The sequence below is a fragment of the Vombatus ursinus genome, unplaced genomic scaffold (assembly GCF_900497805.2).
Source record: "Vombatus ursinus unplaced genomic scaffold, bare-nosed wombat genome assembly UNPS02014830.1, whole genome shotgun sequence".
Taxonomy (NCBI): domain Eukaryota; kingdom Metazoa; phylum Chordata; class Mammalia; order Diprotodontia; family Vombatidae; genus Vombatus; species Vombatus ursinus.
In genome coordinates, this window is record NW_020954608.1 from 35241314 (window position 1) to 35263960 (window position 22647).

General features: G+C 37.5%; 1 long non-coding RNA gene across 1 annotated transcript in view; it reads right to left on the reverse strand.

The window, feature by feature from the left end:
- LOC114025383 overlaps positions 1-21384 on the reverse strand; it is a 32847-nt gene extending 11463 nt beyond the window's left edge. The window contains exon 1 of the long non-coding RNA XR_003567018.1: positions 21308-21384. This is a non-coding gene — a long non-coding RNA (uncharacterized LOC114025383). The remainder of the gene's footprint in view (positions 1-21307) is intronic.
- Between the last annotated feature and the right edge of the window lie 1263 nt (positions 21385-22647).

Sequence of the window (22647 nt, forward strand, 5' to 3'; positions counted from 1 at the left end):
AGATACCCAGTAAATAATGGAAAAACATCTAGCCTCTGATTTTGAAATGACCACCATATAGTTTATATTTCAATACACTGAAGATCTAAACCTTTGTTGAGTGTGGGTATTTCCTCTTCTAGTTAAGATCACAACCTCTCCGTAACTCGGAAGTCTTCATAATTCTGTGGTCAATCCAGTGATGAGCATCTCTGAACTCTTAATTAAGCTGCTCCTTGGACAAAAACTGTCACTGGGTCCATATGTGCAAAGCTTTTGCCAAGAGAACTATAAAAGCTTGTGCTCCATTGACATTTACTGTTAAACCCAAGGTCATTTCTATGGCATGATAAGGCACCAGAATAGGACTTTACTGAGGCATAAAGCAATCAAAATTTAACACATTTAAGAAAAAATAAGGTTTTTAGGGGTGGGATATTATACATATACATGTTAGTCATATAACAAACTTATTTACCAATAATTTTCATTTATACAGTAGTTTGTAAAATGCTCTGGGGCCCTTTGAGATGAAAGGCATTATATAAATGCAATGTGTTATTATATTAATTATTCTCATTTTCATACCTACCACATCAGAAAGGTGTGGTCAAACTATATTTATTACAGAGATGTAGTCGTAATTATCACATCAGTGTGCATCTATAGAAAAGAAGCAAAATACATCCCATTAAAGAAAAAGCCTTTATATTATTAATATTTCTGCTAATGGAATTTTCTGATTAACAACCATATATTATAATGTTTGAATAATTTTTAGAAAGATTAATTCCCATGCTGTATCCGAAGCAATATTTTTTCTGGCTGAAATTAGGCTTTAAAAACAAAGTGTCAGCAAAATGAACTGACTATTCCAGTTACGAGTTCCAGAAACTTCTAGTATGGGCAGTTAAAAGTGATTTAAGAAAGGCAAAAATCATTCTTTCACCAATGTATATGTTAAACCTGTAAATTGATATATCAAAACCCTGACCTGAATATAGCAATTTGTCTCTCTTTGCCTACTGTGGTATATTCCACAGCTGCCTCCCAGATAATGTACTGATTGTAACTTTCTTAATTTACACAGCCTTTAAGTCTAATCTCATGAGCCAGCCTAAAGGGTTTCCTCATCCATTGAAATGCCAGAATAATTGAAATTGTCTTCAGCAGACAGTCAGGCAATAATGAATATTTTACTCTGCTGATTGCATGTCAAGGTTACATATAGTACTGCAAACAGAAGTAATCCCAGGGCTCTTCCGAACCAAGCTTTCCCAGTGCCTAGGAAGCACTAACCTTTGGCATGGGGTACAATACCTACAGCTTCCCCTTTCACAGGATCCCACAAGTTAGCTGACGCCCACCAAGCTTCTGAACACTGAGGAGCAGCCCAGTTGCCAAAAGAACAATACCCTCACTGGCTTCTCTAACTCTCTAGAGGCAGATTAAAGTCTGGGAAAGGTTCTGTTTGTCCAGTTTCCCTAGAGGAACGGCAGCAGGAGCAAGGGGTAAGGGTCTGGCTGCCTGTGGGATTAAGAGGAAATACACAACTAGTTAAGCAAAAGAAGCAGCAATAATGCAACCTGAGAAGATGTCAGCCTCGATAAGCTTTTCTTGTCCCTCTAAAATTTTTAGCCTAGCCTCATCTAAAATCAGCAGCTGTGTAGTGGACTGGTGGCAATGCACTGATTTTTTTTTCTTTAAAGGAAGGTCAAGGGGTACAACAGAATTTTAAGAAAGTCTAAACATTAACATAAGGAATTATTTTTTGGCTTTGAGGTTAAATTTGTAATCCCCAATTACTTTCTAACAAATTAATTAAAGTAACACATTCTGTATCAGAGCTGCCATGAGGGGAAGAGAAGATTCTTTGTTATACATCCCTTTCTCACAATTGTGATCATGGACACCAAAACCCTGTACTAAAAACCTCTCAGGATGCCTCCATCTTCCACTGCATCCTGGCGCATGCTTTCTGCACCATCTGGGTTGGGGGCAAACAGAGCTAGAGATAGGGGTATATTCATTATAATTCCCTTTGTCCTGCATCTAGGTCATATTAAATTTGCTTTCCCCCAACACATCCACACACTCCTCTCACTGCTCCTCTCTCCCTGACAATCTATGCCTTCCCCAGGGCCTTTCCAGAGTAGCCCTACCTGCCTGCAATCACTCCCTCCTGTTCTTTGTTCTGCCCTACCTTGTGGCTCCCCACTCACAAGCCACCCAACTCTGTGCATTTAGAGTTTTTTCAGGTTTGCCTCTTTTGTTTTGACCTTCTGTACATTTTCACAGTTCTGGATAGGTACAAACTGACCTCATTTCCCACATTAGGCTACAAGCTGCTCCAGAGCACTGACCAGGTCTTTCTCACTCTTTATTATTCCCCACAGCTCCCGGATCTGGGCTCTGTGTACAGTGGAAACTACCTAATTGTTGCTGGCTGGCTGTGCCACAGTTGAGAGAATTTTTAAGACAAAATGGCAGAAGGTTAAAAGAATCAGTCCTTGATTAAAAAAATACAAAACAGTAAAAAAAAAAAAATCAGTCCTTGATTCAGGAGATATTTTTAGGAAATATTTAATAGCTAATATGAACAAGAAAAATTTGTGAAACATTGAAATGATAATATCATGCACTTGCAATAGAGAATTAAAAGTCCATATGGAGGATCATGCACAAACATGGGTGGAAATGCTCCCACATCCTTATATTTGGTGTATCAAAGTGACATGTTTTCTTCACTGTTTCTAACACTTGGTAAAATTAAGGCAGGGGAAAAGATAACAGTCTCGCTGAAACCATCGTGTATTTGTCCACTACATGTTGTTAACCTAATATAATTGTCACTGAACAATGCATAAACGCGTTTCCTTTTAAATCCTATCAAGCATCTCAGGATTACAAAATTCTGACTAGGGGCTAGAATGGACAGCTGGTCACTCTCCATCCAGCTCCACATTTCTCATCTCTAAGCAATTAAACCTGACCTGTTTGTAGGTCCTGATAACCCATCAGGAGAACATGAGAACTCTTCAGTGCTGAAGCCCCTGTTCCTGAGCAGCTGGTAGGATTAAATAAAAAGGAGATTTTATTCCCCTCAGTACAATCATATTCTCCAAACACATGTCAACTAGGGGAAGGTATAATTCTTCCTACTTGATTAAGATGAATCATTCAGCATTTTGTATGCACACTAACGCCATGATACAAAATAATCTCGAAGAGACAGGCCTCAGTTACTCTAAAATATTGATTATCCCAAATTAGCAATTTTATCCTGCTACCATGCATACTATACAACCTATTTGATTTCTCCAAAATCATGAGATATATAAAATCATTCCACATCCCTCATTTGTTCAGCCAGTAGATAGGGTGTACATTCAAGGTTCTGATGCTGATCTGGATTAGCAAGATGTTCCCTCAAATTCCCTTTGATTTACTGCATGAACATTTGCTTTTGGTTATTTATTTTCCAATAGTCTTACGAAGTCTATGACAGGCAGCTTCACTATAACACATTTATTTCAGATTTAGAAAACTCCAGCCAGCTGAGCAACATACCACTGTCAAGAATGAGAAATCTTCTGCTTGCTGACCACACCAGATTGGCATCTCAAAATTGCCTGAGGGGCTCCTATGTCCACCCAAAGGGCCATAAAGTTTTCATTTTATAGTTTAAGAAACAGAGACATGCTAAAAGAAAATGATTTTAGTTTAATCCAACCAAAATCAATCATCCATAGCCAAGGTAATCTCAGCCTGCCTCCATTACTTCAGAGCTCCCTGGGCAGGGTTTGCTGATTGGACATATTCTATGTGCTTTGGCACTGAAGCAAAACAGTACTGGGAAATGGTGGATTTTCACCTGTAGTTTGATGAGGGAAGGGGGAATAATGTGTATACACATGTTGCTAAGTATGTATGTGTGTTCATATATGTTTAGAGTTTGTCTTGATGTTTTGCTGTGATGGTAGCCTAAGAAGAGGAAAGTAAGTATGATTTTAATCATTGATGACAATAGAGAGAAAACTGAAAGGGAATATATTTAAATTTTATATGTGGATTTATCCATATAGTTATTGGAGTCTTTCAAAAGCAAATGGACTTCATTAACCACTATGGAAAGATATTCCTCAACTCACAAAGTAGATTTTATCTAGTAAATTGTAACAACTATTATGAACTATTAACAATATAAGCATCTACATGAGTATTTCAATGGATCTAGGATATTATTCATGTGGGTATTCCCTCTACTAATGCAAAATGGGATCCAGCTATGCCTTCCCATCCTATATAATGTTTGTCCATGTCTTTCCATAAATCTCTTACACAATATCCTCAGGGCCTTCCTCTAGTTCTTTTAACATTTCATAAATACCAATCCAGCACTAGGGTTATCTCAATACATGACTGGCCCACGTACTTTTCTAGTTCTATGTATTTATGATGATGTCATAACACTTCTGGAGTCATTGCTAGCAATTATGCTACAGTTTTCTTACACCCACCATGAGTCTTCTCTTTTTCCTTTAAGTCAGATGCAATTTTGATTCTTCTAAGACCATGATTTTCCATGATTTGCAGCCATATAGCATCAATGAGAGAATACTTGTATTAAAAATGCAGGTTTTTACAGAAGGAAGAAGCTTGATATCATTGAAAAAACTTCACTTTTTCTCAAATGTGACCCCCCAAATCCTCTTGCTGTTCAATTCTGGGCCCAGATCAAGTCCTATCTGTAGTACTAGTCCTAGGGATATAGACTGATGGACTAACTTAGTGGGTTTATCTGCCCCATCACAGTGATAATCTGGCAATATGCATTTTTCATCTACTTTATTTTTCCAATATGGATGGCTGGGCCAGTATCTTTCAAATTCCTGTCTCCTTGAGGAGGCCCTGTAACAATACAGAACATGACGCAATTAGCGAGGTGCTATCCAGGAAGAATATCTAGAGAATTCCACCGCTGATGAGGAATTACTATTGTATTGGGGCCTTGCACATGATAGCCTCCATGGCACTGGTGAGCAGGTTAGGTTAGAATGCCTCTATGATATGTTGCTTGACGCTAATCATAAGTATACCATTTAACAAAGTTAGGTCCAATAGCATCTTGCATGACTAAAAAGTGGGAGGAGAACCTTATTTGACAAAAGCCTTTAAGGCTGCATTTTGATCTTTGAAAGCTCAATGCTTTTTTTGAAATAAAAAAGACAGCAGTTATGCTCGCTACACCTATCAGCTGTGACACTGTGAAGATGTGGTCTGCTACAGAAAATAATCTACAAAAACCTGCCTGTTCCCTTCTCACGTTTTATCAAGCATGGTGCAGGTACATGGCTGATGTCTTCTTGGTCACTCTTTTTTGGGGGAATATAAATACCATCTGAATTTTTCCATCCTTTTTTAATCTTCCCCTCTTTAAGAGGTTTTGAAAATCAGTCCTTGAGTGTCTGTAGAAACCTGTCAACTCCAGGATGAACTTCTTGTGTGCTTGATCAGAAGGAGGGTGGTACAGTGGAAAGAGCTCTAGACCTGGGTTCAAATTCTGCCTCTGACACTTGTTACCTCTGTGACTTGGACAAGTGATTTAATATGTCTGGGACTCAATTTTCCTCATAAAAATGAGAGTTAGACTGGATAACCTCTAAGAATCCTTCCAACTCTAAATCTGTGATACTGTGAACTTGACTTCACCTTAAAGTGTCATCACTACTTAATTCTTCACATAGCACTTTGGGTATTATTCCATATTAGCTAACTGGGATAAAACCCGTCAGAGATAACTTTGTCTTCAGAATCTATATGCTAAACTGTTAGATATGGTCATGCATCAGATGTTTGTGTTTAATAATTATTATACTATAACAATGGGATGAGAGTTAAATCTGGACCCTAGGAATGACTGATGTAATTTTAAATAAAAAGTGTAGCTGGTACATAAAATAAAATATTCTTGGCAGCACATTTTATGATAACAAAGAACTGGTTTAAAAAAATAAGTGCCAATTAATTGATTAAACAAATAAGCAATAAGAAATTATCAAGCCATGAAAAATAACAAATATGAGGAATTTAGAGAAACATGGGAAGATTCACATGATGCAACATGACATCTGCAGAATCAGGAAAATAATATCTGTAATAAAAATGATGTAAACCAAAACAACAATAAAACCACTAAGTGCTATATAATTATAACCAAGCTTGGCTCTTGAGAAGATATGAGAAAATGTACCTCCTTCCTTCTTTGGAAGGAAATGGATGTTGCATATACTGTCAGACACCACTAATGTGACTTGCTTTTGCTTGATTGTTATTTTCTTAATCTTTCTTACAAAGGAAGGTTCACTTGGTAGGGAAGAATAAGGACTATATTCCAAAATAAATATCAGGTTTTAAAAAAAAGCAGCAACTAAAAAAAATTTTTTTAACACAGCAGGCTATCCAAAACTCCCAATATCAGATTATTGGTATAGAACCAGAAGCTATTTCAGAGTTGAAGATTTCACTGGGAATCTGAAGTTCGGGTAATGCAAGCACAGGAGCTCATTTCAGTTTCCCTTTAATTACCTGCCTGACTCTATTTTCTTTACAACCAAATAAAATTTATTTGAAATAATTGAAAAAAAAAAACACAAAATGATATGAGGATGCTAAATAAGTCTCTTTAGGATTGCTTAGTTTTAATAAGGGAGGCACCGGGTTGACCTAGTCAAGAAGATCTAGTTTTAAATCTTGCCTCAGGAGACTTAATGTATAACTCTGGGCAAGTCTCATTTCTGAGTCTCATCTTCCTCATCTGAAAAATAGAGTTAATAATAATACCTCCCTCAAAGCATGGTCATTAAATCATGGTTATCAAATGAGATAAAGTTTGTAAAGACAACTAAGACCAAGAGGGGCACTTGGAATATCCAGTTAGATACATGGTGGATTGGAAGCTTAACAAACTTCTCCCCAAAGCATTTGCAGTAAACAAAACCATACAGCTCTAACCAGTCAACCTTTTAAGTATTCTTTCTCATTCACTTTTTAACTGGAATTATTTTTCCCCTTGCAGGTATGGATATCTTCTACCACAAAATTCTAAATCTAAGACAAAACAGAGAAAAGAAAATACCACCGGCAGAAATCTTTACAATATGGAGAAGTGGTAGTAGCCCCTCCTCAGATCTAGACTAGTGCTTACCAAGAAGGGCAAGCATTTTGTATTTTTTCTAATTATTCAGTGCTACTTTATTCAGGATAGTCACAGCTTAAAAGCTAATTTGTTGTAGACTTGCTCGGTTTAGAGCCTGTCTCTTGCTTTGGCTTTGTTGTTCACTGAGGTAGAGTTTAATTTTCTGACTCTTCCCAACTCCTCCATTTGAGACAATAATCCACTCTGTCTCCTTTTAATCAAAGCAAATAGCCCAGACTCACAATAGCAGTTCAGAAAGGCCTTAGTCTCCTCATTCCCTCAGTGCAAGGAGCTAATTGATTTCCAAATGATAATGGTGTTTACATTAGAAAGCCAAACGCCTAGTATTTAGTCCTCTGCTCTCCTTAAACCTTCCTAGTCTCATGAATATCAAATGGCTAAAATTCTTCCATTGTCACTGACGCCTCCTAATGGGTAGAGTCTCCGGCCCCAAAATATTTAACAAGCTAATTGAGTGATTTCTGATTTTCATGCTAAGCTTTTAAACTATGATTTGATACCAGCTAGGAGTTTCTCTTGGAATTTGGGAAGATTGCCATTGTTTTTGTTGCTGCAAATCTTCCTGGATGTTTTACCTACATTCCCATTGTCCTACCGGGAGGAGTTTACTGTAAAGGCCTAAAGGCAAGACTGGAAGGAACATCCCCAGAGTGCTGAATTTTCAGGGTGAGTGGAAAAAGTCACAAGGATCACATTTTTTTATAGGAGAGAATGAAATTATATGGACTTGCTGAAAAATTGTGGATGGCAATTATAAACCAGAAAACTTGTTAAAATAAGAGCAGTATTCACTGCAATGGATGAGAAATTATTTCTGTACATGGCACTTAGTCATCCCCACTAGTCACGTTCCCAGTCTCTTCAGAAGGCAAAGGGACAGAGACTAATAGCTTAGCACTGTATATTTTTATTCTTTCCTATAAGCTTTTATAGGATCATGGCACTGAACAATGCCAGCAGCCTTCTCAAAAGTCCTGGCTGTCAACTTCAAGTATTATTGCAAATAGGCTGTCCTTCAAAGCCCTAAGTTATATGCTACCACCTCCATGACGCCTTCCCAAAATTCCCTAGTAAGAAGTGATTTCTCTCTCCTCAAATTTTTCATAGTATTTTTAAGGACCTCTCCTTTGCAGCATCATACAATGAAAAGAGCCGGAGTCACAAGAAACCTGGGCATGAATTCCACTTCTGGCAAATCATTAGCCTCCTTTAGCCTCAGTTTCCTCATCATTTCAATACTTGTAGTACCTACCTAAGAGGACTGATGTGAGGATCTAATGAGATAATTATATAAAATGTTTTGCAAACCTTAATTTGTATTACACTTATCTGTATATATTTGTCATCTCCTTCAAGGTATCATAGCCTCCTTGTGGGCAGGTACTATTTCCAATTTTTTCCTTGTATCCCTAGCACAGAGCATTGTAATAAAAGACTCTTAATAAATTCATTTATTTACTCATTCTAAGACTGTTTATTTATTTATTTTGCTTAGGCAATCGGGGTTAAGTGACTTGCCCAGGGTCACACAGCTAGTAAGTGTTAAATGTCTCAGCCTGGATTTGAACTCAGATCCTCCAGACTCCAAGGCCAGAGCTTTACTCACTATGCCACCTAGCTGCCCCAATACTGTTTATTATTGAACTGAATTGGAATATTTATCTTTCATCATTTCCTTAGACTTGAATAGAGCTTTTGCAATTTTGGAGATTCACTTCTTCCTATCAATCTTTGAGGTGAAAGAATCCTGACAAGAACTCAAATACATTTACATGGTTTCTTATCCAAGAAAAAAAGCAGGACTTCAGGTTTTCAGAAATTAGAAGGTTGTTAGGGACTACATTTTCTATATGTTCCTTAGCTCTGTAAAGTGTTCGCACAACCCAAAATGGGAAGGGAAGAGACTCTTTATATAATCACTTTCCAAGTAATTAAAACAGTAAGTAATTTCTCTCATAATTAAAAAAATGTTTGCACACACATCCATCCTAATGCCATATTTAGCAAACAGTCTCATGTAAAGAGATAACACTTTGGGCTCACTAGTCACCTCTTATCAAGAAAAGGTATTGCAGCAGGAATAGGGTTTTTTCTTTCGATTCTCAACCCAGCTTTTAGTCATTCTTTCTTTAAGCCACTATGGTACTTCACCATTTCTAAGGCATTGTCTGGCCTGTTCATACTTTCTTTGTAAGCATACTGTTCAACACTATTAAGTCTGACATCTGACAAACCTGACATCTGCCAAAGTGTTTCAATAATAATCACAACTGACATTCTTATAGCACTTTAAGGTTTTCAAACTTCTTTACAATATATAATCTCATTTGATCCTCTACCCATTTCATATATGAAGAAACTGAGGCTCAGAAAGCCAAAGTGGTGTGCCCACATAGTTACACAACAGCTAGAAAGTACCTGAGGCAGGATTCAAATCCAGCTCTCCTCTGGCACCAAGGCTGGTAGTTTCTGCCACCATACTACAAGCTGACAGATGAGATTTAACAGAGTGGGCAGGGTAAGGAAAAGATACTTCTTTGATCACAGAATTTTAGTGTCACGGAGCTTTAGATGTCATATAGTACAAACTCTTTATATTACAGATGAAGAAATTAAGGCCCAGGGACATTAAGTGGGTTATATTCACAAAAGTAGTAAGTGACAGATCCCAGATTGGAAACCAAATTTTTTGATTTGGGAAAATAGGAAAATCTCACCCTTTTCCCACTGCATTCCATGATGCAGTTTACAGAGATACAATCACATAGCATTTATTACACACACCAGTAATATTATACCTGGGTTTTGAAATTAAACTTTGCATGTTTGGAAATGTGTCTTTTAATATTTAAGGAGAAAAAATATAATGTGCATAAGACAACAATTCTAATCCAACAACCTTGAATTCTAAGGAATTGTTCAAATTCTTAGGATAAATTAGAATGTTATAGTACCTTATCTGAAATTAGAAGAGCATTAGCTGGGTGTTAGAAATCTTGAAAAATAAAAAGACTTTCATTGCAATAATATGTCTTATGATGGGATTTGTATATTACATATTAAAAAAATCAAATTATGCTTTGCATTGTGTAAAACACAAGCAACAGTCTTGCCCTCAAAGAGATTAATAAAAAGAACTAGACATGAAGGAGTTTTGAGTGATACAGTGAAAAAGGAATCAAATTAAAAGAGTCCTGAATTCAAATCCCTGATTTGGCCCTCACTAGCTATAGGCCCAGTCCAGTCATTTAACCTGAGTCTCAGTTTCTTCATTTGCAAAATTTGCAAATAATACTTATATCACCTACCTCAAAGGGCTGTTCTGGGCAAATTGCTTTGAAAACCTTAAAAACACACCCACATATGCTATTATTATAATATCTAAGCTTTTGCCTCTGGTCGGTGAGAATAAAAACTATTGTACAAAACCGAGGCTTGTCTACAGGTCATATTTTTATTTAAAGAAGGACATAGGAATGGAAGGACTCTGAAGGTAGCTGTGATCTAAATGGAATGGGGAAAATATTAGCTGAAGTGCTATCTCGTGATAAATTCACCAACAACTTAGTAAATTAAGGCAGAGAGAGAAGTGAGGAGGAAGAGGATAAATGAAATGTAAAGCTAAAAATCACAGTAAGTCATGATTCCAAGGGGGAAATTTATGAGAAGCAAACATCAGTATCAATGCTTTAAGAGACTTGCAAACTAAAAAGCAATTTTCATAAACTTTAAAATATAGCTCTAAATATTATAAAGCTTAAGCCCTCCCATACAAAGGGAAGTCTCCTTTGAAAGAGTTCCATAAAACCATGAAATGCTGTCGATAAGGCTGTGCCAATTTGTAAAGCTTGCTACAATCTCAGGCTCACTGTTTTTTTTTCTTTTTCTTCCCTTTTTTCCCTCCTTTAAAATAATTCACTGAGCTTTGTGAGTCAGTGAGCCTGCAATGACAACAACAACAACAAAAAATCTTTTCTGAAGCTAAAACATCTTTTTTTCCCCAACAAGGGCAATGTGTAGCTGAAGCATTTGATTTATTCTGTGGAAATAATGTCAAAGTGGCATTTGCAAAGCCAGATAAAAGATTTTTGATGGAAAGCTCCTAGTAGGGAAATGTAAGCAAACTCACCAAGTTTTCTCTGCCTTTATCAAACCATTGTATTCAGGATTAATTATAGGTTTGCCTGAGCTTCACACTCCATCAGAATGTTTATCTACCAAGATGGACTTGGTTGATTAGATTTTTTTTAATGAAATTTTTTGGCAGAGGTTTACTTTTCCTGCTTAACAATTGTTTTAACTCATTTTTTCTCTTTTGACCAATTATGCCAAATTAAGCCTACGGCTGTATGGTTAAAAGACCTAATTAATTTTTTAAAATGTCAAAATGTTAAGTGAGAATTTTATATTTGGTTGTTAATGTAATAATGATGGCTTACACATTTATGGAACATCTTTTACAAATCTAACACATTCCTTTCCTAATTATAGGACAGGCTCATCTCACACACCCCTAAAAGCATCTATTTGAAAAATAGTCTAGTAGAACAAAAGCAAAGAATCTCTACATTAACAATGAAGAAAGGGAAAGAAATTTGAAATTCTCCTGTCCAGTTGAGTCACTACACTACAATGGGAGAACCAGGAGCTGGAGTGGTTTTTTCTTCAAGAGTTGCTTCTTTTTTTTCTTTTCAGTAAAGCAACAAATTAGGATATAGGCACTGCAGTTTGCAAACAAAAATAACATGTGAACTATGAACATCCCTTTTCAGTCAAAAAAAAGACGATCCCATGATACTGTGGATGGTCTGTAATTCTTCACTTTCCAATAACTACAGCAAATTCATCGCAGCAAAAAAAAAAAAAATGTTGGCCCTCTTTTCAATGCCATTCATCACATTCCATGCTACTCCATCATTACCTAGGCTACCAGGTAGGTGCATGGAAAGTGAACTTACTGCAGGATCTCAGTCAATCTCAATGAAAGTGTCTGCTTCCAGGCAGAACTTATATATACGGTTATGAGAAAATACCCCACCTGTCCAATGTATTGTGACTTGGATTGCAACCTATCTTTACTATAAACCAAAAACTTCATATGCTTATAGATGTAGAACCAGAAGTAAACTGAGATCTTGTCTACACCAGAGACATCAAACATGCATCCTGTGAACTACACCCAAGCACAGCCATAGCCAAATTAAAATGTAGTTGGAAAATATTTAACAAAATAAATAAAAATACAATAAAACACAGATATCATTACATCTTAGAACTAGATTTAGTGGCTCCTATTTCTAATTGAGTTTTTAGAGCACTGATTTAGACAATCTCTTCACTTTACAAATGAGCCTGAGGTCTTAACTAAGACCATGAAGGTAGTAAAAAGTAAAGGCTAGCCTTGAACCCAGATCCTTTGGTTCCAAATTAAGAATTCTTTCCACTAGACTACCTTGTTCATGTGAATGCAGAACTGGTTTCTGCTAATATTTGTAACAGTGAAGGAAAAAGGCCAAGAAATACACATACACACACACCACATATATATGTGCATGCATATAAGTATATATCACACACATATACATATACATAAACATACATAAATATGAAATTAGGATCACAAAAGGGATATAGATACATAGACATAAGATACAGATTGGAGACATATATAGATGTAAATGTAGGTATAGGCATATATGTTTATATATATAGAAACACACACATTCATGCATATAATTTTCTAAGTCTCTTCCCTCTTCCTATAATTACTATACACTTGTGCCAATACTTACACAAAGACCAGCAAATCTGCATATGCTCTTACTGCACATGACAGTCCCCTGACAACTAACTGCAGGATCCTATAACCTCTGACAAGGCATATTCAAAAGAAAAGGACCCAGAACGTGTAGCTGGACACAGACTCATCACTGCCTAGACCTTTGGTACATTCTATGCCTAAAATATCAAGCAGTTATAGCATAACCTAAAGTATGATTTTTCCCCTTGGACACTCACAAGACCAGAAAATACAAACACAGACACACAGAGAAAACTCCTCAGGTAAACCACACTCCTCAGAACGGCATTACTTTGCCACAGAGGTGCCACCCAACTCTTTTCCCTGATTCCTAAACATAATAGCTGAATCACCAAAGTTATATGGGTTAGCCTAAATACCATCCCAAAGGTTACATCTGTTCTTAGTATTATCTGCCATCTTTAGATAGCCTCTGAGTAAGGACAGAATATGGCAGAAAAAATACTAGCTTCCCTATTAAGGGAGACTCAGACTTAAATACTGCCTTACATTTTCCAGAACACATCACTCAATCTCTGAGTCTCAGTTTTCTCATCTTTAAAGTGGAAATAATAATATCCGTATCACTTACCTTACAAGGTTGTTAGTATCAAATGAAATAATTTATATTAAGTGCTTTGCAAAATGTAAAGAGCTATATAAATGTCAATTATAATTACCAGAGCCAATGGCTTTATTAGTATTAGGACTGGTAGCTACTGCCTTCTTACCCCTTATATAAATTGTTCTGCCTTCTGATTGTGGTCACAAGAGAGCTAGTTATGCAGGAAGAAAAAGATCCTTAATTTTTTTGGTGTGGGTATTGTTTTGATCCAGGTAAATAGCAATTCCCCCATATTTTAGTCTTCATGAGTTGCTAAAACCAAGGAAGTTCATCATCTGATGGCTGATATTCTGGTGATAAAACTTTCTAGTATTTATCTAGACTGGCCTTAGGATAACAGAAACACAGTGTGGCCTTTTCTTTGTAGCCCCAGAACTTAGCACAGTGCCTGGAATATAACAGGTTGCTTAATAAACGCTTATTTATTGTGGACCTCCCCAGGCCTATGAAGGACAGTTAAAGTAACTAAAAATGTGAATCCTGGAGGAGAGAAGTCTTAAGAGACATTGGATAGTGGTATTCAAGTGTTTAACAATTTTGTCATATGGAAGAGGAATGAGGTTTTTTCTGCTTGGCTCCAGAAGATAAAACTAGAAACAATAGGAATGTTTCCATGGATTCAGCTATCTCTCCAGCTCCAAGGGGGTTCAACCTCAAGTGTCCCAAATGTAGGTAACTGGATTCTGAGCTCCCATATAATCATTCAAGGCAACAACATGAATACTGGGTATGAGACAGAATTTACTACACACACATAAACACACACACACACACATACACACACACTAAAATAGTCCACAAGCTCCCCTGTGAAGGAACTGAACTTGGTATTGCCATTGATTGGTATTGCCAACTCTTTTAACATTCTGGTGAATCCCTCTCCCCCAAAGAGTTCTACATAGTCACTCCCATATTCACTGCCACTCTGTGGTATAAATCCCCCCAGAAGCAAAAGTCATTTGGGGGCTACCCCTTCCCTCATTGGACCTACACTGTCCAAACAATTTACTGTGCTAATGGAAGATGACAAAATCCAATTTCACTTATGTTATCCCCCCACCCCACGCTTTACTCCTCCAAGTACAGGGGCCATGTGAGCATTCTTCTTTCTCAAAAGGTCTGATGCCTGATCTCTCTAATTTATGAACTCTTGACCTTGGTATCATCTACAACGCAACCTCAAAGGTTAATGCTGCCCAAGAAATTTACCTTCTTTGAATGGAAGCTTTGACTCCAGGATCACACTACCTACACTTCTAGATGTGGTTGGGGTTCACAAATATGATATGTGAACTACCTGCTTAAGTCAGTCACATGAGTGAGCATATCTGCTTCTGTCACATTCAAGAATACCACCAATGCCCTAGCTGCTGCCATCTCTTGGGCTAGAAAAGTCAGCTCTCAACAACTTCAGTCTCTCACCTCTGCTCAAAAATTCTGGGTGAAAACATCAAAATCCTATGTGTTCTTGCCCTAAAGCAAGGCAACTTGCCCCCAGTTCTTGCAGCGAGAAACTGTAAGTTGGCATGAGACTGTCCTCACTCTTCCTCTGCTCTGCTGTGTGGACTGTCTTCCGAACAGGACAAAAGTCAAAATGAGCAAAAGAAGGAAAGGGCTGAGACATGGTTGTACTTTTCTTTATAGGCCAACACAAGTGGTATCTCTTAAAATAAAACTGTCTTTCTGAATTCTAGCCAGCCTATTATCAGGGAGACAACCCCAATCTCTCAAACTCAAGCAGTACCTCTCAGTATCCTCTTAGCCAGGCCCCAGTGAGTACTCTCCACACTCTCCAAGGAGAGGTCCATCTCAAATGCCTCCAAACAAAAGTTTATCTCATTTTTGTTTTTTTTTTTTTAGGCAATTGGGGTTAAGTGACTTGCCCAAGGTCACACAGCTAGTAAGTGTCAAGTGTTTGGTCTGAGGCTGAATTTGAACTCAGGTCTTTCTGACTTCAGGGTTGGTGCTCTATCCACAAAAGCTTGTCTCAACAAAGTGATTGGTATTACCCCATCAAAAGCCCCTGATCAGAGTCAAAAGCTCTTGATCAACAGTCCCCCACCATCTTGCATAAGCATATACAAAAATAGAGTAAATACAAGTTAATTTTGAGGAGGAAGAAGAACATTAACAGCTGAAGACAGTCTGTGAGAGACAGTACCTGAGATAAACTTTGAAGGAAGCTAGAGATTCTAGAAGATAGAAGTAAAGAGGAAACACGTTCCAGGGACAAGGTCATGAGATGGAATGCTGGGTACAGGGCATCTCAAGTAGGCTAGTTAGTCCAGAACATAAAATACCTGAGCAGGAATAATGTGAGATCAGCCTGGAAAAATAGGTCAGAGCCAGATTATCAAGGCCTTTAAATACCAGAGGAGTTGGTAGTTTATCCTAGAGGTGTCCTCTATTTCAACCTTTTATCCCACACACATCCCTACTTCTTTTAACTAGGAAAAGAATCGCACTCACCTAACAGGGATATATCTGAAAGACAGCTCAGAGATCAATATTTAAATACATCTGAAATCCAAAGAGAGGCATTTCTATTGCCTCAGGTTATGCTATTTCTTTCTTTAAATTTAATTAATGTTTTTGTTTTTCTTTAGTCTCTGGCAATGAATGCCCCATTATTTGTGAGACCAAACTCTACTATACGTATTCTACACCTGTTAGCATGTGACATCCTTGTGTTTACACACCGGCATCAAGAAGAGGCTCGCTTGATTTTCTTTACCTATCCCTAGCACTTGGCACAGTGGTTTGTATTCAATAAGAGCTTATTTTTTTTTTTAATGCATTGAATCATTCACCTAAGTCGCCTTATCAATGATAGGTAGTACACATTTAAAACCCAAGGCAGTTGGCTTCCCTTAGGTTGGGTTGTTCCTGGTGAATACATTTCCTTACCCATCCCTGGGCAGGCTCAGAGGCAGCAAAAGTTTATCCCATGAGATATTGTGGCACCTGCTCTCCACAGTCCTCCATGAGTTTTTTTTTTTCTTCACTGCTGAATTACAGAATAAATAGAAACTTTTAAACCTGTGCATTGGCAGGTTTGGAATTTTTTTCAAAGCACTTTTATTTCTGTCTGGAGATTATATCACCTGAGCTCTACTCCCCTTTTTATGACTTTGGCACATACATCTCTCTGGTGAGTAATGGAACATGGGGAGGAAGGGAAGAGAGATTCAGTTTTCTACAAAGATCTTTGGTTTAAATAATTTTTAAGTAAACACATAGACAGAGTTCAGGGTAGATGGCATAAAACACATGGAGAGAAAGGGCACAGCTACTGAAGAAGCCACCACCAAGACTGGATATTTGCACCAGACTAGGTGGAAGCAGGGGGAGCTAGATAGCACAGTGAACAGACTGCAGGGCCTGGAGTCAGGAAGACTCATCTTCCTGAGGTCAAATCTGGCCTTAGACTCTTACTAGCTCCATGAGCCTGGGCAAGTCACTTAACCCTATTTGCCTCATTTCCTCATTTGTAAAATGAGCTGGAGAAGGAAATGGCAAACCTATCTAATATCTTTGCCGAGAAAACCCATGAAGAATCAAACATGGCTGAAAATGACTGAAGAACAACAAAAAGGTGGAAGCTCATCTCGGATGCAGTGACCAGGCTGAGGAAATGCCTAGGTCTTGCTCTTTTAATTAATTTTTCTTGCTAACTGGATGCTAAACTTAATTATTTCTATGTTGCTGAAAGACTAGACATAATGTTAGTGCCCCCTAAATATTGGTGCCCTGGAGCAAAACCCTACCTTAGTTATGGCTCTACACAAAGGAGTCTAAGGTAAACATTTGTTAGACCCTTGAATGGAGTTCTAAATAGTCAGACTGGGCCTGACAACACACAAGTTGTTATCATAGTCAACATTTACTGTTACTTTCTATGTATGTAGGTCACTGCGATAAGTCCCTTAGAGGACACAAAAGGAAGTAAAAGAAATTGTCCTGTCCTCCTGAAGTTCACAATACAATTGGGAAGATAAGAGATAAGTATGCAGAAAAAAATGAAAAGTCATTCTATGTGTCCAATGAATAGGGCAAACAATAAGTATTGAAGAAGTGCTTCTGTTTGGGGTGGTAAGAAAGCTGGGGTCTTCTTACTTGGGGCTAGAAGAACTGATCATCATGAAAGGACAAACTGAGACCCCTTTCCAAATAACTTAAGCGAACAATACATTTGTGCCTCATTGATCTGACTATTTCAAGCTTTATGCATTTTTTAAAATAACAAAATAATAGCATCCTAGAATGAGAGAGCTGGATGTTTTAAAAATCAACTTGCCTCTTCACATTCAGCCATATCACTGTGTATGGGAAGAAATGGCAAAATGTGAGGTTTCTGGTCTTGGAAAGGGGAAAGCCATAAGGGCTACTGACTAATCCAAGACAAGTAATGTTTAAGGCATGACTAGAAACACGAAATGACTCACTTATCACAAGAATGTAAGTCTTCCTAAAAGAGAAAATTGAAGACCTACCTACCTCAGGTTACTGAAAATCACATAAAGTCCTTCAGTAAAAGAAAAGCATTATCATGGAAAAGAAAGAACAGAGGCCTGGAAATCAGTTCATATCCAGCCATTAACTTTGTGGTTTTGGACTAGATTGTTTTTAAGATTCATTTCTGCTTCAAAAAATTCCTCATATGCAGTAGAAATAAAGTTTTTTGTGAAAGAGTGAACAATAAATTGATAGACAGTGATTCATATGGAAGAGATTTCAATTCTCCCTAGAACTGAATTTTAACATCAAATAATGTTAAAATCACTAAGAAAAAGTAAAAGTCTCCCGATTTTGCAGAAAGGTTAAAGTGTGAACTAGATAAAGAATTAGATTTAGAGAATTTACTTTGTCCCCAGAATAGAAAAAACAAAAACAAAAATAAAAAAAACTAATAAATACAAATTTATAATGAAAATTAGGAGAAATTTAACCATACTCAACTGGATTTGCTAACTTTTAGAACTCTGGCCCCCACAGATAAAATCTCTGTTATTCAGACTGGCCCTCTGATAGGTAAGTACTTTCAAACTGCTCTCAAATGTTTGCTTTATCTTTAATATCCTCTCAAAATCACGTAGACAAACAATATAGAAAGGAAAAAACACCTAAAATTAAAGTGGAAAATAAGAGCCAGTTAGGACAGTGTTTGCCTATAAACTTTTTTGAACCCAGAGTGGAAAAACAGGGAATAGGATGGATTTAGACCCCACTTGCAGCAACAACTTGTAGGCTTCTTTCCCTACAAAAATTTTAACTTGTTTCTTCCTAGGCCCCAGTTTCCTCACATCAATAAATTCAATACATCATTTACTAAATATCTACCTTGCTAATTGCTAGGGAAAATACAAATGTCAGATAAAATATGGTCCCTACCCTCAAAGAGCATATAGCCAATTAGGGATACATGACACTTGTATAGATAGCTACGATGTACAATATTATATGCCAAATACAATATACAGCTGAAAAAGCAAAGGTTGAAGGTCATATCTGTGTGGGTGGTGAAAACATACAGGATATGTCGACAGAATGAAGCCTTGAAAGGGGCTAATGAGAGGCACATGGAGTTATACTGGGGTGGTGGCAGCAGGAATAGAGAGGAAGGCATGGCTTTAAGAGATGCTGAAGTGATGGAATCAAAAAGACCTGGTAACTGATCAGATATAATAGGTGAGGATGTGAGAAGAGTCAAAGAAAAACTCAAGGTCAAGAATATGTGAGACTGGGTAAATGGTGAAATCAAAACGGGGAACAGGTTTAGAGGGAAATATAAAGAGCTCAGTTTTGACCTGCTGACTTTGAAATGCTAGTAGGATATCAAGGTGGAGATGTCCTGAGGGGGTTGAACTAGATGGTTTCTAAGGACACTTTCAGTTCTAAAACTCTGTGACTATCTATTTAAAAAAAAAAAAAAAAACTTGAGACCAACATTTTCTTTAGAGGACTCATTAATTTAAAGTTTGTACTTTAAATGAAATAAAAGATGAATAAGACATGAGGTTTCTGCTCAAGGACCTTAAAATTTAATAAGGGAGGTAAAAATGTATACAAATAACTAATACAAAGTAAAGTGATTTTTTTTTTTAATACAGGAGAAGAAAGTGCTACAGGAGTTCAGGAAAGGAAGATCACTTCTGACCATAGGGATCAGGGCAGCAATATCAGAAGTCAAAAAGCACTTATTTTCCAGGCACTGTGCTAACCACCAGGAATTTTAAAAAAAAAAAGGCAAAAAAAAGTCCCTGCTCTCAAAAAGCTCATAGTCTAATGGGGAGAAAACCAGCAAACAACTAAGCACAAACAAGATACAGATGGGATAAGCTGTTGATAATCAACAGATTATCTGCAAAGGCAATTGATTGTGCAGAGGACAGAGGACCGGGTCTAGAGTCAGGAAGAACTGTGTTCTAATCTAGCTTCATATACTTATTGGCTGTGTGACTTTGGGCAAGTGACTTAACCTCTGTTTGCCTCAATTCCCTCAACTGTAAAACGGAGATTATAATAGCACTGGGTGGTTGTGAAGATCAAATGAAATAATATTTGTTTTTTAAAAAGCTGACCACAGTTCCTGGCACAGAGTTGGCCCTATTTAAACGTATATTCCCTCCTCTCCACTCCCAGGTCCCCCACCCCAGTCAACAGAGAGAATATACTAAGATTAAAAAGCCTTCTTATATAAGATGGGATTTTAGCTGAGGGTAGAGGGTAAAGAATTGGAGGCATAGGGAAAGAATAAGTAAAAATGAAGGGCGGAGGTAGTGATGGGGCGGAGTGTCATGAGATAGAGAGTTTCACTGTTTTGCAGAGGAGCAACCAGGAGACCAGTGTCTCTGGATCAAAGAGTACATGGTATTAAGGTGTAAGCCCAATGGGAGCAGCAGGGGCCCAGGTTATGAAGGGCTTTGAACACCAAAAAGAGGATTTTATATTTGATCCTGAAGGTGACAGTGAGCCACTGGAGTTCATTCAGTGGAAGACAGGTTATCTGAACTGAGAATTGATGTATAGGACTTCAACAGGTGAGGAAATTGTCATGAGCAAAGCCATGGAAGTTAGAAAATGCAGGGGACATGCACAGGAGAATGATATGTAGTCCGGTCTGAACGCAAGAAAGTGGTGTGCTTGCTACAAGGCTGGGACATTTTTTACAAATCCTCAAAAAGTCCATTCGATTGACCTTTGTTAAACAGCTGAATTTGTCCAGCTGAAGGTGGAAATGACAGCTTGCCAGAAGCCAGGGCTACTAAAATATACACAATATAAAAATTGAGCTTCTAAAAACTACAAATCCCAAGATGCAGTATTCTATAACTAGCAAAACAACATGATAGAGAAGTATACTTTCTTCATGTAATAACTGTAAGCACTTTACAAACTTCAAAGAACTTTATATAGACATTAATAATCTTCCCTGCACCTCATAAAGTCCATACTATTATAACCTCATCTTACAGGTGGCAAAGGAATGCAAAAAGGTTAATTTCATTATCTGATCTAGGTTACAGAAAAAGGCTGTTATCAGGAAGGAACTGGCTCCCACAGATGTTCCTTGAATCCTTAAGGAGTCTAGTCCCCAAACAATGTCCAGGAGCTAAACACCCAGGTTTTATGATCAGCTTTGTTTCAAAGAAAAAATGTATTAAGAATAGCAGTGAGTACTGACCTCTGAATCTGGTTCTTCAGATCCCCTGAGTTTCAGGATTTGCCAAAAGGGACATTCCCCTGAAGACTGGTAGGTCTGTTGCTAGAAACAGAAAGCTTTTCAGTTAAAGATGTAGTTTTAAAAAGAAAAAAAACATAAAACGAGGAAAGCAAGAGAGATTTAGAAAGCTATATTCTAGAAAGATCAATTGCTAATCCCCAGAAAGCACCACAAGGAGGTTGCCTGTCAGAGTTGAGCCATCAAAACTTATTCCCCACCAAACAACTCTCCCTAGAATTAAGGCATCCCTCAATATAAATTATTTCCTTTGGACCATATATGTGGGAATACCACTTATGTCCTATCATAGATCACTTATTCTTTTAAACTGTGTCAAAGACCTTCATACCAATTCAGGATTAGACAATGGATATGCCACTCATAAAAAAAAAAAAAAAAAAAACAGCTAACCATAAAAAAGAGTATCTACATCAGCATCACAGTTATTACCTAGCAAATTAATTCACAGCATGTCTACAGTCCAAAACTTCCTCCCCCTCTTTTCTCATTTTTCTGTTTGTATTTGTTTCTGATTCAGTTATCACTAAAATACACATTTTAATTGTATTGTGCAAGATTCAAACTTCCATTGCTTTGAACATTCAGGTAAACATTTTCACACAACTTACCTACAGCAATGCCACAAATCCTTGCTGGAAATGGTGTTTGCATCTGACAATCCCTCAGTATGTAGAATTTTTCAAAACTTATAAATGACTTCCCATTGCAAACCTTCCCACTAAAAGAACTAAGATGAAGTACATCTTTTCTCCTCTGTATTCTCCTCGCATTTTCTCCTCTGTTTCAGCTTTCTAAATCTCTCTCCTCTCTGTGCTACCAAACAGCATACAAACCCAGCAGTAATCCTCAGTAATCATAATCTTGCCACTGGTTTCTCTTTTCACCTTTTCACAGTCAATGACACCCAAGCACTAAGATTAACTCCTGTCTCTCCCTCCCTCTCCCAAATATATAACCCATTTTTCTAATCCGTCCTTTGGCTTTCTCTCTAACTACCTTGTCCCATTCAAAAACCTTGCCCTCACCTTCAAAGCTCTTTAGTAGGATTCCCAACATGCCTCTCTCATAATTTCATTCCAGGTCTTTATTGCCTCTGGGATCCTCTTTTTAGTATGATGTTGGTCCTGTTCCTTAGGACTCCATTTATTCTCCCCTTCATCTCAGTCTCTCCTTTTCTATAGTTGTCAAGTTCAGACAGCTATCTTCACCTTTTTTCTCCATCAAATTCCCTTTCAAGTCTTACTTGCCTTCTGAGTATCTCCTGTGGCACCACACAAGTA